Here is an 18963-nt window from a genome sequence, read left to right on the forward strand (position 1 = left end):
GATGCCAAAAAACTGAAAACCTTTTAAAGAAACCCCACATGTTTGCAAGCATGACAATGAAGAGTTGGCCCACAACAGTTGGAGTTCTACCTCTGAATTATTACCTTTTCAGCGCCCAGACTCATAGGGCAACCTTGCACCTGTAGAGTTAAGGTAGCCCAAGCCCAAATATATCTCAGGCCTCTTATCAGTGTGGTCCATATTCACGAGTCAGACCATGGGAGTGGGTTCAACGTAACCTACAATCTGCCCTGAGCAAAGGGCAATGTGTAGCTGCCATGTTCCAAGAGTAGGCCAGAGAATGAAATATCACCACTGCAGCTTGGCCGTGGCTATCCTGGGTCAGCTGACTTGGGCTCGTGGGGTTCAGGTTGTGGAGCCAGAAAATTGCAGTGTAGACGTTCACATTTGGATGGGAGCTCTGCTCTGCTTCCCACTTGTTCTGAGGGCAGAGTAAGTGATTTCCCCTCTTTTCAAGGAGTAGTTCACTTCCCTGTACATGCATGGCCAGCAAGGGGAATAGTGGAGCCAGGGCTAGGGTTGCCAACTTTCTGCTCGCACAAAACTAGACATCCTTGCCCCACCTCTTCTTCAAAGCCCATCCCCCGCTCACTCCATTCCCCCCCGTCACTCACGCTACCTACCCTTGCTCATTTTCACTGGGCTGGCTCAGAGTTTTGGGGTGCGGGAGGGAGTGAGGGCTCCTGCTGGGGGTGCGGGCTCTGGGGCCAGGCCAGGGATGAGGGATTTGGAGTATGGGAGCGGACTCTGGGCTGAGCAGGGGTTTGGAGTAGGGAGGTGTGGGTACGGGCTCCGGGCTGGTGGTGTGGATTCCAGTTAGGAATGTAGAATGGTCTAGTGGATAAGGAGTCAGAAGAACTGGGTTTTATTCCTGATTCTGCCATTAATCAGCTATGTAACCCTGGGCAAGTCATTTCATCTGTATGTGCCTGTTTCCCTTCCTAACCCGTGCCTTTCTTGTCTATGTAGCTTATAAGGTTTTCCAGGTAGGGATTGTCTCTTACTATGTGTTCGTACAGTTTCTAGCACAGTCTTGCTTGGGACCCCTTTCCACCACAGCAATACAAATAGTTAACAAAATTTGACTATCATTTAGGTCAGTGTTTCTCAAATGTTTGTACTGATGACCCCTTTAACATAGCAAGCCTCTGAGTGTGACCCCTCTTTATCAATTAAAAACACTTTTAACACCATTATTCATGCTGGAGGCAAAGCAGGTTTGGGATGGAGGCTGACAGCTCCCGACCCCCCATGTAATAACCTTATGACCCCTGAGGGGTCCCGACCCCCAGTTTGAGACCCTGATTTAGGCTGGCTGCCTCAACCCATTGACACATATTTACAACCTTAACTCATTTATTTTCCTATGAACTTACTAAGGTGTTTTTTTTAAATGTGACAGTGTTCCACATGTTTCAATAGATAGAATGTATTTATCTATACTTTTCTGAAGTGCTATTTGGTATAAAGTCCTCACTAGAGTTCATCCCTGGTTTATAATCCCCATTGATATCCCTGATGCTGTTCTTGAGGTTTCCTGGAGCCCTCTAACTATGAGACTTTAAGAAGTCTAAATAAGTGTCTGTGAACATTGTAGCCTTAGGAAACTTCTCATAGATTCAAATCATGTATCTCCAAAAGAAACTCACCTGATGTTCTCAGGATAGGGAATTCCCTAACTCCTCAGAGAGGGCAACACAATACGTTAAATGTGGAATTTTTAGGTCAAGTTGTTTTTTAATTGAGATGGCAAAGGTAGAAAACATCCTGCCTCTCCAAAAAAAAAAGGACCATCTCTCATATCTGCCTGAGTCTATGATCTCTGCTTAGCGAGCCGGAAGTGTGAATACATTCTCATGATATTGTCATTTGGAGCAAAATGTAGACCATCTAGAACTCTCAGGAGATGAAAAATGTCCCTTTGAGGACACAGAAGTTGCAAATAGTGTGGACACACTTTTGGACCCACACTTTTGGATGCTTATCCAAAACCAAATGCCAGACCTTTTGAGGTTCACACATCCTTTGGCACAAAATATAACTGAAGTCAATCCAGCATTTGAAAACATGTTGGGTCTTGAGTGTTGCCATAAAACTGAGGAGGAAGCTTGTGTAAAGGACAGCATAAAATTGGAATACTGAGCATGCATAGTTTTGCGAGTGTTTTTGGTTGGTTGGTTGGTTTGGGTTTTTTATTTGATATTTTCACACAGCAAGCGAAAACAGAAACCCTGTTGTTTCTGCACCATCTGTGAATAAACACTCTTACTCCTTGCACCTGTCAATGAATTTATTAAATACAGGAGTATATATCCCTGGTGTTTAGTGCTGTATTAATTCAGACTAGTTGTAAGTGAAATCTGTTTTACAATTCCCGGGAAATGTAGACAGCGGCACATGCCAGACATAGGACTGGAGTTGATGTAACTAGCTTTCAAATAGTACTATTCTTTGATTTGTGTTGGTTGAGCTGCTCTGGTCTCTTTGGCTTGACCCTCTTGAATACACTGCTTCCTACAGTGGTATCTGTTGACATCTCTGATGTCTGGTATTGCTCAGTGGGGTAAAACATTCTCTAGTGAAGCCAAGTCCTGCAAAGAATAGTTATTTTTTATGCTGTGTTCAGCTGACACTGCACACTGAGTTATTTTGCTTTTGCTTTATTATCTATTATGAGTTGAGTTTTCAAGTGCTGAGTTATAGCATGGTAGTTTAATGTCCTTTGATCTCCAAGAGTCTCATCACCTTCTAGGAATCTTTCAGTACAGATAGATTGGCTCGAATCAAAAAGACACAGCACAGGGCTCTAACATCCTATAGATTAACAATGTCTGCACCACTTTTATTGCAAGTTTTTAAGTGTTATGCAAATAAAATGAACAATTAGCAGATACAGTGGTCACCACTGAATGGTTGCCATTTACCAACAGTTGCCACACAGAGATATCTAATTATTTTGCATTTGAGGAGGTAGTAGGGGAGTAGTACACTCATCTCAGATTTTGCTGGGTAGCTTTTGGCAGTAAATAATATTTGTTATTAGAGACCACTGTGATAATTCCAATTTCTATCTTTGGAATAGAGAAAGGAGACAAAAAATACAGAGTACGGTTCAGAGAGAGAACTGGAAGTGGAAATGAACAATGCCTCAGGTTCAGTCCCAGCTTTGCCACTAACTTTCTCTGTTCTGGGGTCCCAGAGACATATTTATGGAAAAGGCCCACTGGGAAAATTAACTGAAGAGGTCAAATAGTGGATCAAGTCTGGGATATTGGATATAAGGAAGAGTTCTGTTAGCTTAAAAATCTAACCTTAAATTTGCACATCTTTTCTTTATCCTTTTTTCTTCTCTTCAGTCTCTTACTTCTTCAGTCTTCATATTTTTAAAATTCCATTACACCCCCATCTCTTTTACTTCTATACCTATCCAGCCCTCCCATACTGAACGCACACATGCCCACACATGATGTGGAGGGACCCCCGAGATTTTTATTTTTGCCTTTGAGGATGAAGTTGGCAAAGAAGATGCCTAGGGACCATCTCATTGATGGTGATGGACAAGAATATCAAAAGCTCAAATTGAATGTTTTTCTGGGGGGACCAATATTTTCCCTCCAAGTCCTCTAAAAAGCCTCTGGTTCCATTAACCTCCAGAGGTGGACTATCAAAAATAAGTCCTTCATCCAGGAGAGTTGTACCTCATCCTCAAAGATCAGGAGAAAATGGTTGGTCCATGAAATGTTTAATTTCCAAATGCCTAACCTCCAGTCCCAACCCAATTACAAATGTGACCAGCTGTATGATTCAATCCTACCACTACCTGGTCTCATGGTGGTTTAGATCCTGAGGCTTAGATCCTGAGGCTAACTCAGAAGAGTTATTTTCTATGTGAAAATTAAAATAAGCACAATCAATCTCAGCAATTCTAATGCCACAGCAGTGAGGAACTCAGTCAGCTTGCAGAAGGATTTTGCAGCTCACCATGGCAATCTGTACACTAAACTAGACCCATTTTAACCCCCATCTGGGGATTCTCATAAAACATGGACATGCTCTATCAGGAGCACTCCGTCTTGGCAATGGCCCCAGGGCCTGAGGAGCACTCTTCCTCCCGCCACCTACCTGCTGTAGCCCCAGGCTGGAGGGACTGAAATCCCCACCCCCACCTTGCAGAACTGGGGCCAAAGAAGCTCGCAGCCCCGGGTCTAGAGTAGCTTTCAGCCCCCGACCACAGCAGGCAGGGTAGAGATGGGATCCAGGGACCACATTCACTATAGCCCAAGGTTCGCTTTTGTGAAGAGTGTTGTAGCCAGGGTTGACCGTATATGGTTAAGAGATCAATATATGTATAAATTATGTAAAACCCTTAAATTATTTTCGTAGCAGAGATTTGTAAAAGTCTTTTTAGAAGTTATAGTCCAGTAGGCAGTCCATGTGCAGAGCTCGTTCAGATTGTTCCAGGAGAATTGCAGGGGCCATCCAGAGTAAATCTGGAGACCTCAGTCTTGTAGTTTTCACCTCTCCTGTCAAAATTTAAGCAGTCTGAGACAAAAAAGGATTAGGTCTGGGGCTTCCTTTATAGCTGAAATCAGCCATTTTCTCAGCAGGCCTTCCTTGGCTGAAGAATAGGTAATCTATATTGTTGCTTTGAAGCTAATCTCTGCTTCCTAGGCATACAGTAACTAGTTGTATTCATTAGCATAAGGCAATTAACCATTCAAACAGGTCACAGGTAGTTTACTCTGTGGAATTACAAGATTCAAAGAGAAATGAGGCCAATAATATGATTACACCACAAGTCCCATCTAACTGATAATATTCCTATCATAGTATAATTCCCAATTCTGGACCTTAGCGTCCAAAATATGGGTACTAGCATGAATTCCCCTAAGCTTAATTACCAGCTTAGATCTGATAGGCTGCCACCAATCAGGACTTAGAGTAGAGCGCCTGATAGACTCTGGTCTCCCCCCAAACCTTCCCTGGGGGTCCCAAGACCCAAATTCCTTGAGTCTCACAACAAAGAGAAATAAACCATTCCCTTCCCCCTCCCTTCTCCCTCCCAGCTCCTTCCCGCCCTGGGAACACTAGGAGATCGCTTGATTCAACTTCTTGAATCACCACACCGAGAGGAGTGTTACCTTCCCCCTCCCTTCTTCCCCCTCACCCAGAGGCCATACAGATTCAAGCTGCATGAATCTAACACAAAGAGAAAAGTTATCCTTCCCTTCTCCCCACCAATTTCCTGGTGAGTACAGACACAATTCCCTTGAACCTTAACTAGGAGAAAAAAATCAAACAGGTCTTAAAAAGCAAAACTTTTAATAAAAAAAAAAAGAAAAAGTAAAAGGTTTATCTCTGCACTTTAGATGGTAAAAAGTTACAGGGTCTTTCAATTATAAACAGTAGAAAGAAACTTTCTCCAGCAGAAACACAATTTAAGCTACTTCCAGCAAGTACACATATGTAAATGAAAAAAAAAATTAAAAGACTATGACCGCCTTTTCTTACTTACAATTCTGAATAGATAAGAGACTGTAGCAGGGAGATTGGCAGAAACCTGGTTGCACCTCTAGCCCCATCCAGGACCCAGAGAGAACAAAGCCAAACCCAAAACCCACAAACAAAGGCTTCCCTCCACGAGATTTGAAAGTATCTTGTCTCCTGATTGGTCCTCTGGTCAGGTGTTTGCAGGTCACTGTTTGTTAACCCTTTATAGGTGAAAGAGACATTAACCCTTAGCTATCTGTTTATGACAATTCCCTTTTGATCTCTGAATCAATGGAGTACAGTGGTGAAGCATTGTGAGACAGGAACAGGATTTTAGCATCTACAACCTAATTAAATCACATTATTCAACTTCTAACAAGATCTAGGTAAACACAGACAAATACAGTTAGCATCTACCCTTTGATTTTCTAATGATACAGGCCTACATATTAAAGATTCTAGTCTACTTAACATGGCTTTGACAACTATCTACAAGGAATGGCCCTGTTTACCAATTTAATAGTCTTCTAATATGCCTTAAGGGTGGCTTCCAGGTCACCCAGCGTGCTGGTTGCTTACCCCTTGCTGGCTCAGTGTTACACATGATTTAGGACTGGCAAATACCTCATGAGAATTACTTGACTGGTAACCCTTTTGAACAACTTGAACAGACTGCTGTGGAATTAGTATACTTTAGCAGTAGAAAAATAATACTATTATTTCCATTGTGAAAGCAATTCCAGCAGTGGTGTATGTGTAGATACACCGTCACACGTGTACAGTATATAGGTCTGCTATCTATATATGTAAACACGGTAGAGTGGTCCCACCCCGCCAGTCTGACAGCCTCTTTGCCAAGGAGAAGGATGAAAGTCTGGGGGAAGGAGAACGTCAAAGTGGAATGGAGGGAAACGATTCCATAGTTGGGACCCTCCCGCCACATGATGACATAGCGTCCTCTCACACTGAGGATACCTTTCCTGGGGAGAGAACCCCAGTTACTGGAAAGAAATAGGTGATAGCAATGAGGGATTCGATCATTAGAAATATAGATAGCTGGGTTTGTGATGACTGGGAGAACCATATGGTGAATTGTCTGCTGAGTGCAAAGGTTGTGTATCTCTCGAGACATCTAGGCTGGCTTATGTATAGTGCTCGGGAAGAGCCAGTGGTCATGGTACACATAGGTAGCAATGACAGGGAAAGGTAGAGAGATCCTTGAGGCCAAATTTAGGCTGCTAGGTAAGAGATTGAAGTCCAGGACTTCCATCGGCGCATTCCATGCACTATTAGATAGTTACACAGAACAGCAGGGTCTCAATGCATGGGTGAGGAGATGGTGTAGGGAGAAGGGATTAAGCTTTATTAGGAACTTGGGTACCTTTTGAGAAAGGAGGAGCCTATGCAGGAAGGATGGGCTTCACCTAAACCAAAACAGAACCTGATTTCTGGCATGCAAAATTAGAAAGGTTGTAGTGGAGCTCTTCAACAAATTTTATAAGTGCTTCTATACAAACTTTAGCAGTCTAAATACTAAGATGGATGAACTTGAATGTCTGGTATTAAATGAGGATATTGATATAATAGGCATCATAGAAACTTGGTGGAATGATGATAATCAATGGGACATGGTAAAAAATACACAGGAATGACAGAGTAGGTCATGCTGTTGTGGGAGTGGCACTCTATGTGAAAGAAAGCATAGAGTCTGTGACAGACACAAACCAGTGGGGTACAGGAGTCTGGTAGAGGGCAAATATACTGGTCACTGGATGAGTAGTTTTTTGTTCCCTGAGTGACCAGAGCAGGGGCTGCACTAGAGTAGTCAGGAACCTGCTAGAACCAATTAAGGCAGACAGGCTGAGACCTGGTCTACACTACGTTTTTAAACCAAATTTAGCAGTGTTAAACTGATTTAACCCTGCACCCATCCACACAACGAGGCCCTTTATATCGACATAAAGGGCTCTCTAAACCGGTTTCTGTACTCCTCCCCGATGAGAGGAGTAGCACTGAAATCGATATTGCCATGTCGAATTAGGGTTAGTGTGGCCGCAAATTGATGGTATTGGCGTCCGGGCGGTATCCCACATTGCACCATTGTGACCGCTCTGGAAAGCAATCTGAACTCGGATGCACTGGCCACGTAGACAGGAAAAGCCCCGCGAACTTTTGAATTTCATTTCCTGTTTGCCCAGCGTGGAGCTGATCAGCACGGGTGGCGATGCAGTCCCAAATCCAAAAAGAGCTCCAGCATGGACCATTCGGGAGATACTGGATCTGATCGCTGTTTGGGGAGACAAATCTGTGCTATCAGAGCTCCATTACAGATGGCGAAATGACAAAGCATTTGAAAAAATCTCCAGGCTGTGATAGACAGAGGCCACACCACAGTGCTGTGTGACAAACGTAACAGAAAGCCAAAGAATCAAATGGACGCTCATGGAGGGAGGGAGCGGGTACTGAGGACTCCAGCTATACCACAGTCCTCGCAATCTCCGAAAAGTATTTGCATTCTTGGCTGAGCTCCCAATGCCTGAAGGGTCAAAAACATTTTCCCGGGTGTTTCAGGGTATATGTCGTCAATTTACATCCTTCTCCCCACCCCCGAAAGAAAAGGGAAAAAAACATTTCTCACCTTTCTTCAATGTCACCCTATGTCTACTGCATGCTGTTGGTAGAGGGGTGCTGCAGCGCTGAACACCAGCATCTCTTTCCTGATGACAGACAGTACAATATGACTGCTATCCATCATCATTGTCAGCCCGTGAGTGCTCCTAGCTGGCCTCGGTGAGGTTGGCTGGGGGCGCCTGGGTAAAAATGGGAATGACTCCTGGTCATCCCCGGCAGATGGTACAGAATGGCTGGTAACCATCTTCATCATACCAACTGGAGGCTGAGCTCTATCAGCCTCCCCCTTTCATGTCTAAGGAAAAGATTCTGTACTATCATAGCAGCAGGAGGCTGGGCTCCTCTCCCTCGCCACCCTTTAATGTCCTGCCTGGACTATCATAGCAGCTGGAGGCTGCCTCCCCCTCATTTTATCTCACTAACAAGTCAGTGTTTCTTATTCCTGCATTCTTGATTACTTCATCACATAAATGGGGGGACACTGCCATGGTAGCCCAGGAGGCTTGGGGGAGAAGGGAAACAACGGGTGGGGTTGTTGCAGGGGCACCTCCTAGAATGGCATGCAGCTAATCATTTCTGTGGGATCTCTGGGGCTCTGACATGGAGTGGCTGTGCTCTCTGGTTCTCTAGTACACTTGCCCCATATTCTAGGCAGGACTGACTATTTTTAGACAAATCATAAAGAAGGGAATGACCTGGGGAGTCATTCCCATTTTTTTCCATGTGCCCCTGGCCAACCTCAGCGAGGCCAGCCAGGAGCACCCATGACAGCAGCAGACGGTACAGAACGACTGATAACCATCATCTCATCGCCAATTTACAATGGCAGCTGTTGCAATAGGGATGGTAACCATCTCTGCTACCTTGCAAAGGCAAATGAATGCTGCTGTGTAGCACTGCAGTACTGCATCTGTCAGCAGCATCCAGTACACATACGGTGACAGTGACAAAAGGCAAAACGGGCTCCATGGTTGCCATGCTATGGCGTCTGCCAGGGCAATCCAGGGAAAAAGGGCGCAAAATGATTGTCTGCCATTGCTTTCACGGAGGAAGGATTGAGTGATGACATTTACCTAGAATCACCCGCAACACTGTTTTTGCCCCATCATGCACTTGGATCTCAACCCAGAATTCCAATGGGCAGGGGGGGGCGCGGGAACTATGGGATTACTACGGGATAGCTACCCACAGTGCAACGCTCCAGAAATTGACGCTAGCCTCGGTACATGGATGCACACCAACGAATTAATGTGCTTAGTGTGGCCACGCGCACTCGACTTTATACAATCTGTTTTACAAAACCGGTTTATGTAGAATCGGAATAATCCCGTAGTGTAGACATACCCTGATTAGAACACCTGCAGCCAATCAGGGCAGGCAAATCAGGGGACTGGGCTTAAAAAGGAGCTCACTCCAGTCAGGTGGAGGGGAGCCAGAGGAGAGGAAGTGCGTGTGAGGAGCTGGAAGCAAGAGGCACAAGGAGCTGAGAGTGAGGCCTGGTCTACACTACGCATTTAAACTGATTTCAGCAGCGTTAAACCAATTTAACGCTGTACCTGTCCACAGTATGAGGCCCTTTATATCAATATAAAGGGCTCTTTAAATCGGTTTCTGTACTCCTCCCCGACGAGAGGAGTAGCGCTAAAATCGGTATTACCATATCGGATTAGGGTTAGTGTGGCCGCAAATCGATGATATTGGCCTCCAGGTGGTATCCCACAGTGCACCACTGTGACCGCTCTGGACAGCAATCTCAACTCGGATGCAGTGGCCAGGTAAACAGGAAAAGCCCCGCGAAATTTTGTTTTTCATTTCCTGTTTGCCCAGCTTGGAGCTCTGATCAGCACGGGTGGCAATGCAGTCCCAAATCCAAAAAGACCTCCAGCATGGACCGTACGGGAGATACTGAATCTGATCGCTGTATGGGGAAACAAATCTGTTCTCTCAGAGCTCCGTTACAGAAGATGAAATACCAAAGCGTTTGAAAAAAAAATCTACAGGCTACACAGTGCTGCGTGACAAGCGTAACGGGAAGCCAGAGACTCAAATGGATGCTCATGGAGGGAGGGAGGGGTACTGAAGACTCCAGTTATCCCACAGTCCCCAGCAGTCTCCAAAAAGTATTTGCATTCTTGGCTGAGCTCCCAATGCCTGTAGGTTCAAACACATTGTCCAACGTGGTTCAGGGAACAGCTCGTCAATTTACCCCCCCACACACGTGAAAGAAAAGGGAAAGAAATCGTTTCTTGACTTCTTTCAATGTCACCCTATGTCTACTGAATGCTGCTGGTAGACGCGATGCTGCAATAGTGAAGAGCAGTATCCATTCCTCTCCCCTCCCTGGTGGTAGATGGTACATGCTTGATAACTGCTGAATACCTCTGGCTGGCCTCAGGGGCGCCTGGGTAAAAATAGGAATGATTCCTGGTCATTCCCAGTAGATGGTACAGAACGGCTGGTAACCGTCTTCATCATAGCCATTGGGGGCTGAGCTCCATCAGCCCCCTCCCTTTCTGGTGTAAAGAAAAGATTCTGTACTGCCTGGACTATCATAGCAGCGGCATTCTGGGCTCCTCTCCCCCGCACCGCTTAATGTCCTGCCTGGACTGTCATAGCACGGAGAGGCTGCCTCCTCCTCATTTTATCTCACTAACAAGTCATTGTTTCTTATTCCTGCATTCTTTATAACGTCATGACACAAATGGGGGGACACTGCCACGGTAGCCCAGGAAGGTTGGGGGAGGAGGGAAGCAACGAGTGGGATTGTTGCAGGGACACCCCCCGTGAATGGCATGTAGCTCATCATTTCTGCGGGATCTGACACGGAGCAGCTGTGCTCTCTGATACACTGCTTCTCTAGTACACTTGCCCCAAATTCTAGGCAGGACTGATTCTATTTTTAAAAACCATAAAGGAGGGATTGACTCAGGGAGTCATTCCCAGTTTTGCTTTTGCGCCCCCACAGAAGGACAGATAACCGTCATCTGATTGCCAAATTACACTGGCAGCAGACGGTACAGAACGACTGGTAACCGTCTCTGCTGTCATACAAAAGCAAATGAATGCTGCTGTGTAGCACTGGAGTATCGCCTCTGTCCGCAGCATCCAGTACACATACGGTGACTGTAAAAAAAAAAAAACTGAACGGGCTCCATGGTTGCCATGCTATGGCATCTGCCAGGACAATCCAGGGAAAAAGGGCGCGAAATGATTGTCTGCTGTTGCTTTCCCGGAGGAAGGAATGACTGATGACATTTACCCAGAACCACCCACAACAGTGATTTTTGCCCCATCAGCCACTGAGCTCTGAACCCAGAATTCCAAGAGCAGGGGAGACTGCGGGAACTATGAGATAGCTACGGAATAGCTACCCACAGTGCAACGCTCCGGAAATCAACGCTAGCCTCGGACCATGAACACACACCGCTGAATTAATGTGCTTAGTTTGGCCGCGTGCACTCGACTTTATACAATCTGTTTTATAAAACCGGTTTATGTAAAACCGGAATTATCCCGTAGTGTAGACATACCCTGAGAGGGTGTGCTGCTGGAAGACTAAAGAGTACAAGCATTATCAGACACCAGGAGGAAGGGCCTGTGGTGAGGATAAAGAAGGTGTTTGGAGGAGTCCATGGGGAAGTAGCCCAAGGAGTTGTAGCTGTCATGCAGCTGTTACAGGAGGCACTATAGACAGCTGCAATTCCTGGGCTGGAACCTAGAGTAGAGGGCGGGCCCGGGTTCCCCCCAAACCTCCCAACTCCTGATCAGACACAGGAGGAGTTGACCCAGACTGTGGGGAAGATCACTGAGATGAGCAAATCTGCCAATAAGCACAGGACCCACCAAGGTAGCAGAGGAACTTTATCACAAGTCACATATAGTAAAAATCTTAAACTAATCAAACTGTACCACAGAATCTCTATGGATAGAAATTCCATGTTTGTATAATAAAAATAGAGCAGTATGGATATACTACTGACCACCTGACCAGGATGGTGATGGTGACTGTGAAATGCTTTGAGAGATTAGAGAGGCTATAAAAATAAAAAAACTCAGTAATAATGGGGGATTTCAACTCTGACTGGGTGCATGTCAGCTCAGGATGGGATGCAGAAATAAAGTATCTAGTCAGCACTAATAACTGTCTCTTGGCACAGGTGGTCCTGGGTTAAAGGAAATTCTTGATTTAGTCCTAAGTAGAGCACAAGATCTTGACCAAGGAATGAATATATAGCTTCTATATAAATCCATTGTTTGCCCACACTTTGAATACTGCATTAGGTTCTGGTTCCCCCATCTAAAAAAATATATATTAGAATTGAAAAAGGTACAGAGAAAGGCAACAAAAATTATTAGGGGTATGGAACAGCTTCCGTATGAGGAGAGATTAAAAGAACTGGGACTATTCATCTTGGAAAAGAGACAATTAAGAAGGGATATAATAGAGGTCTATAAAATCTTGATTGGTGTGGAAAGGAGAATAAGGAAGTGTTATTTACTCCTTCAAGGAATACAAGATCCAGGGGTAACCCAATGAAATGAATAGCAGGTTTAAAACAAACTAAAGGAAATACTTCTTCACAGATCACACAGGCAACCTGTGGAACTCATTGTGAGAGGGTGTTGTGAAGGCCAAAACCAGTGGTGGGCAACCTGCATCCCAGAGGCCGCATGTGGCCTGTCAGAGGACTCCGCTAGTGGACCACGTTTGTTTGTTTACATTGACCGTCCGCAGGGATAGCCACCCGCGGTTAGCCATTCCCAGCCAATGGGAGCTGCAGGAAGCAGAGCAGGCCACAGGGACGTGCTGGCCATCACTTTCCGCAGCTCCCATTGGCCAGGAATGGCTAACCGCAGCCACTGGGAGCTGCGGGCAGCGGTGCCTGCAGACTGTCAATGTAAACAAATTGTCTTGCAGCCTGCCCACGGGCCACAGGTTGCCCACCACTGGCCAAAAGTATAGCAGGGTTCAAAATAAGCTAGATAAATTAATGAAGGATAGTTCCATCAATGACTCTTAGCCAAGATGGTCAGGGATGCAACCACATGCTCTGAATGTTGCTAGCCTCTGTTTGCCAGAACCTGGGAGTGGATGACAGGGGATGGATCACTTGGTAATTGCCTGTTCTGTTAATTCTCTCTGAAGTATCTGGCAATGGCAACTGTCGGGATACTGGGCTAGATGGACAATTGTTCTGACCCAGTATGGCCATTCTTATGTTCACTGCTGGGAGTGCTTTCACAGTGGAAATAACAGTATTTTATTTATTTTATTGTGTGTGTGTATCTATGAGTGTGTGTATACATACATATATTCTCATTCTCATTCTCTCACACAGAAATTCTCCCTGAAACTTACTGAAAGCTTTGAAAATGAACAGATCCCATGTGAATTACCAAGTGGGAAGCCAGACCACATTTACCATAATACAAAGCAATAGAATGTTAATATTTTAATAGTAGCAGTAATCTTACATTTTAGGATTTTATATAGTACCTTTCAGAATTCCAGAACTTTAATCACCACTGAAACATAGTCTCATCTGTTGTGGAACACAGTTGTCATTTAAGAGCAAAGAGTAAGACTGTCTCATTGAAACTTCTTGTTGGGGATCAGAGCCTGTAGCAGAGTTAATCTCTAGGCAGCCTCATCAGCAGGGATCCTAAAAATCTCTTTGCCCTGGAAAAATGCAGAATTTGCAGTTTTACAGAGAATCTTTAGTTTTTATATTTTGTGAAAAAATAAAAACATATACAGTAGAACTGTGTTTATTTGAGACTCCATTATCTGGCTGTCTGTGTTAACCAAACTTGAGCAAACAGCCTGAGCCCTGGGTGATGGGGCTTGGGCTTCAGCTGAAGCCATAGCTACTAAAGTTCAGTGTTTTATTTTAATTGTGGAAAAATGCAGATTTTTATGTTTTTATTTGAGAATTGTTTTTTTATTATGAAAAACTAGGATCCCTGCTCATCAGTACAGTTGGCCTGTGGCAGACTGGCTGATTGGCCACACCACCTGATTGGCTGGAGGGGCCAGCAGGCCATCTTTTAAGCCAGCAGCAGCAGCAGCTCACCAGCTGCTTAGTGCTCATGCCCACCACTGTGCCTGCCCCTGCCTTAAGCCCCTTCTTGCCTGTTACCCTGCTCGCTCCCATTCCTACTTTCCTGCTTGACCCAGGGCTCTGTCTTATGACTACTGACCCCAGCTTGAACCTCAGCTCTGGTATCTAGTTTCTGCCCTTCGGTTTGACCCTTGGCTTTGGCTCCTGACTACTGGCTCTGGCTTTGATCCTCGTTCTTGGTTCTCGATGCTTGCCGTGACCTCTAGGCCTGACACCTGCTCTGACCGTTAGGCTAGACCACGCTCATCCTGGTCAGCTGAAACCACTGGTGAAATTTAGGTAGGAAGAATGTAATTGCATAAACTGGAATTTGAGCAGGACACTGATTCTTTCTAAAAGTATTTTGGGATCTTTAATGACCATAAGCAGCGATGACTTTTCTTTTGTATCTAAACTCTAACAGACTGAACAGGCATCACAAATTGTGCACTTTGGAAATACTGGTGTGGGCCCCAATTCAGCACTTAAGCACATTCTCTAACTTTAAGCAATTGCTTAAATCCAATTGTCTTAAATGGAAACAAAGCATGTGCTTAATTGCTGTGCTGAATTGGCACCATTAATATCACAATCATTATTTATTTGTAAAGGGGTATCACTATATAAGGCATAAAAATATAGTTCCTGCCCACGGTGCTTGTATCTGACTTGTCTTTATGTACTTTTGTCACTTTATTAATACACTGAAATGTAGTATCATTAAGGCTACAGTTTTGTCACAGAGGTCAGGGAAGTCACGGGCAGCAGGGGGACCCTCACAGCTCCCAGCTGCTGTGGGAGGTGGTACCCCAGAGCTCTCCACCACTGCGGGTGGCTGGGGGGACCTCAGAGCTCCTGGCCATGGTGGGGAGGAGGACCCTGCAACTCCTGGCCCAGCCCCGCATAGCTCCCAGCCGCTGTGGTCAGCGGGGGACTCTGCAGCTGCAAGCCACGGGTGGTGGGGGCCTCTGGAGCTCCCAGCTGGACCCCGCAGCTGCCTATTTTGCCACGGATATTTTAGTAAAAGTCAGGAACCAGTCACAGGCTTCTATGAATTTTTCTTTGTTGCCCATGACCTGTCCGTGACTTTTACTAAAAATATCCATGACAAAATCTTAGCCTTAAGTACCATCACCAAATTGGCTCATCTCCATTGTGGAGTTCCAAAGGAATTTACAAATTCAGCTTATATTTCTTTTGCAACATGAAGTTAATCTTGATGCTCATTCTCAACCTTATTTTAGCCTGGAAAAGAAAACAAATATTCACACTGCAATTCTAACTTCCCTCTTTTTCAAATGCAATGACTTGTCAGAAATGCATCTCCTTCATCTGGCCATAACTCCAAATGAAACATTTCCATTGGTAATCTCACAGGGAATACTTGATCCAAATAAAGCGCCAGACTGCTGTTATAGGATGTTCCTGCTGACAGTTATTTTTCTTTGTTTAATTTGAATGCAGTGACAGATAGCTTTATTGCTCCTAACCAGGGGAAAGCACTATTTTTCTTAACTGAGTTTATAAGATTTATTGCATTAAACACCAATAAGAAGATATACCACATTTGCAAAAATAATCTGATAGTTCATAACAGCATATAATTACTCTCTCCATGGAAATCAATAGCATTTTTTAAAACAAATTTGCTTACAACATATGTTGCTGATACTTTCCCTTCTCTGTCAGAAAGTGTTCTTTGAAACACTGGGGTGGGAGAAAGGGAATTTTGTTCTAAGATATTCTGCACTTTGTATGAAGCTCTTTGCACTGCACAATTGGCAAGGTGAATTACGGTGGTTTTGTGTTCCTTGGAGAATCAGGCAAAGGCCATCACTGGAGGCAGGTTACCAAATCCAACGGACTAGTCTATTAGTCTAATCTGGTATAGTATGGTAAATCCTATGATCCTAGAACAGTCTTCCTGATAATAAGGTAATTGTATTTACTGTCTCATTTGTATTCATATTCACTAATGAGTCTTGTTTATAACAGCACTTCTGAGGATGCTCCAAAATGATTGTCTTCCCAAGAAAAATGTGGTGGGTGTAGCACAGTTAAAGTCTATCCTAGGCAAAATTAATAGCATCAAATTATACTCAAGCATCTTTCCTAGAATGGGTTGATTGTGACACATCAACCAATGGGTTTAACATTTTGTAGATTTTTTGTGCTTTCAATCTCCACATTGGCTTTGCGTTGCAACTGGGGTAAGATGTAAGTGCCTGTTTATAAGACTAGGTTTGTTTGTATTCCTGAGCTTCCCCCTTTCATCCCCTTCAGTGGGCTTGACCGAATATGACTGGCATCTTTTGAAAACAATCCCACTATGGTAAGTTGAAAGGCAGATGCAAACTATCACTTATGACCTCTAAGGCCAACTGATCAGTTTCAACTTTTTCTTTAACTCTGCTCACCTTGGAACAAACCTAATGTACCTTATGTGGGTAGATAAGAACCAAAAGAAATTTAAATACTGCATATGTGATGCAGAAGCAGAAGTTAGAGAGTCTGCACAAAGAGGTACAGTGCACCCTCAAGCAAGCCACAGGAAAGATCTCTGTAGTAGCACTTGAATTCAGTGTGCACAGAGGAATGTGGGCATACCAGGAGCATGCTATAACCTGGACTCATATAACCACAAATTTAGAGATGCAGTGGGCCATGTCTGTTATTCCTCCTGTAGCCAGCACTAGCCCAACAGTCTGCTAACAAACCTTGCGTACAGTTTGAAGAGGGAGATTCTGTTTCCCTGACTCCCTTGTTGTTTCTGGGAGCAAAAACCCTTTTGATTTGTGATTTAGTCATGTGTGCAGGGCTGAGCTGCTTGGAAGAGGATTATGATGTGCACTATATATGCGTGCATGTGTATGTAAAATCTCTATTATATACAGCTACTCTATACAGTATGATGTGGAATAAAGGTTTTATAACTATCCGTCTAGGATGGGCACGTTACTCATGAGTGGCGAAGCAAGACATACTTTATAGAAATTCATTTGCCTACTTCATAACCTATATATTATGTTCTGGTCACAGAAGTGCATCATGATTAATGGGTACAGTTTATGCAACTCATTGGCTATGCTTAGTTGAGTTTAAATTGTTCATCTGTTTGTTTGTTTTATTTTTGTTATGATGAAGTTTGGGTTTCTTTCCACTTTGCTTCCCTCCTTGAGATCCTTCCATTTAAGCAATTAGAAAGACTTGATAGAGGGTGACATAATCAATGACACCTGAGTGGACATGACCGGATTGCAGAAGAATCAAGGGCAGATAGTGAGAGCCATTCAGTGAAAATAAGAATAATTGAATATATATTTTGCAAAAACAAATGCATTGTTCTGTTTTGTGTTTTTCCCCCTTCAGTACTGAAGTCCTTTGGCTTGACAACTAGTGCCTGGAATTTGCTTAATGTGTCACAGTTCTGCCCAGTAGTAAATGAAACAAGGTTCCTCAGACTTCACAAGCTGCCTTTCTCTCGCATATGGTGTTGCCTGTCTGTAGCAGAGCTCTGATGGGTTTTAAAGCTGCCCTCTCACCTGCCCGCCAAGCCCATAAGAAAAGATTAGTAGCATTAATACTTGAAAGGGTTGAATCAATTCCTCTGAAGGACTTGGCAAAGTAACTCTGTCTCTCATGTTAATAACAAACTTGGCATAATCACATAATGAAATTTAAAATTGGTCTGTGGAATGCAATTTTAAACTTAGTTGATCAAAAGACAGGTTTATGGAGCTCCTGTTTTTAAAGCTGTTAACATATTTAAACATTATTGCTTTTGTGCACATGCTTAATTGCCATACTCAGCAGTAAACAATGCACTATTGTTGCCATCATAATAAAATGCTTTCAGCCCAAAGAATGACCACGCTGTCTAATGTTAATTCTAATGTATGATAGTTTGATTTCCCATTGTGAGAGAAAACAAAGCACCATCTTCATCACAGGCTTTTGGGGAGCAAACCTTTTTGAGAATTATAGTGAGATGCTTGTGTGAGTTTATGAAAATCTGATGTGCTTGGCAGCCAACCTAGTACTTAATTATGTGACAAGCAATTCCATAGTAAAGGCATAATGCACCCCCTGCAGCCTCAGAGATAGGGGAGGGTTTTTTTCTGGGCAAGTGGGAAAAGAGCGCTCTGAGGTATCTTTAAGGGTCTCCTCCATCCTTGTAGGAGCTCAGCTTCCTAGTGGGCTTGGGATGGACGAAGGTAGCTGAGACAGTGAGGGCATCCTAGCAGACTGGCTGGTCCGAGGAGCACAGTAGAAGCCCACTGGCTTCAGCACGCTCAAGGGGAGAGCACATAAACCTTTCCCTCTGGCTACGGAGCCTTTACACACCCAGAACAGCTCCCAGCCTTGGGGTTAGATTAGATCTGAATGTTTGTGCCATGCTATGGGCATCATGCTAGTCAACTTTTGGAGGCTGGGAAGGTTAGGAGGTAAAGTTCAGCCTGTCGTTATTTGTCAGGTATCTAGTATAGGTATGGGGGCAGGGAGTGTCTGGTTCCCCAATAAACTAGAATTTGAAGTGGAGCTAGGGGTAGACATCCATAAAGAAGCTGGGAAGTGGGGTTGGGGTATCTAATGTTTGGTACAGCAGACGTTAGCAACTTCTTAACCATGCTACAAGAGGAGAGTGATGAGGTCCTAGTTACAGGCTGGAACTGGTTGTGGGGGCTTACAGCAGCGCTTCACCAGCTGGAACAGATTATGG

The 18963-nt window shown here is 44.3% G+C and overlaps 1 protein-coding gene and 1 long non-coding RNA gene across 2 annotated transcripts in view; one reads left to right on the forward strand and one right to left on the reverse strand.

Moving 5' to 3' along the window:
* The window catches only part of CNTNAP2 (contactin associated protein 2), a 1698090-nt gene that overhangs the window by 1483002 nt on the left and 196125 nt on the right, over window positions 1-18963 (forward strand). The gene's annotated exons all lie outside the window — the stretch shown is intronic.
* Window positions 4854-18963, reverse strand: part of LOC127043773 (uncharacterized) — a 489959-nt gene continuing 475849 nt past the window's right edge. Inside the window, exon 3 of the long non-coding RNA XR_007772325.1 lies at window positions 4854-4871. This is a non-coding gene — a long non-coding RNA (uncharacterized LOC127043773). The remainder of the gene's footprint in view (window positions 4872-18963) is intronic.

This window comes from Gopherus flavomarginatus, chromosome 2, assembly GCF_025201925.1.
Source record: "Gopherus flavomarginatus isolate rGopFla2 chromosome 2, rGopFla2.mat.asm, whole genome shotgun sequence".
NCBI lineage: Eukaryota > Metazoa > Chordata > Testudines > Testudinidae > Gopherus > Gopherus flavomarginatus.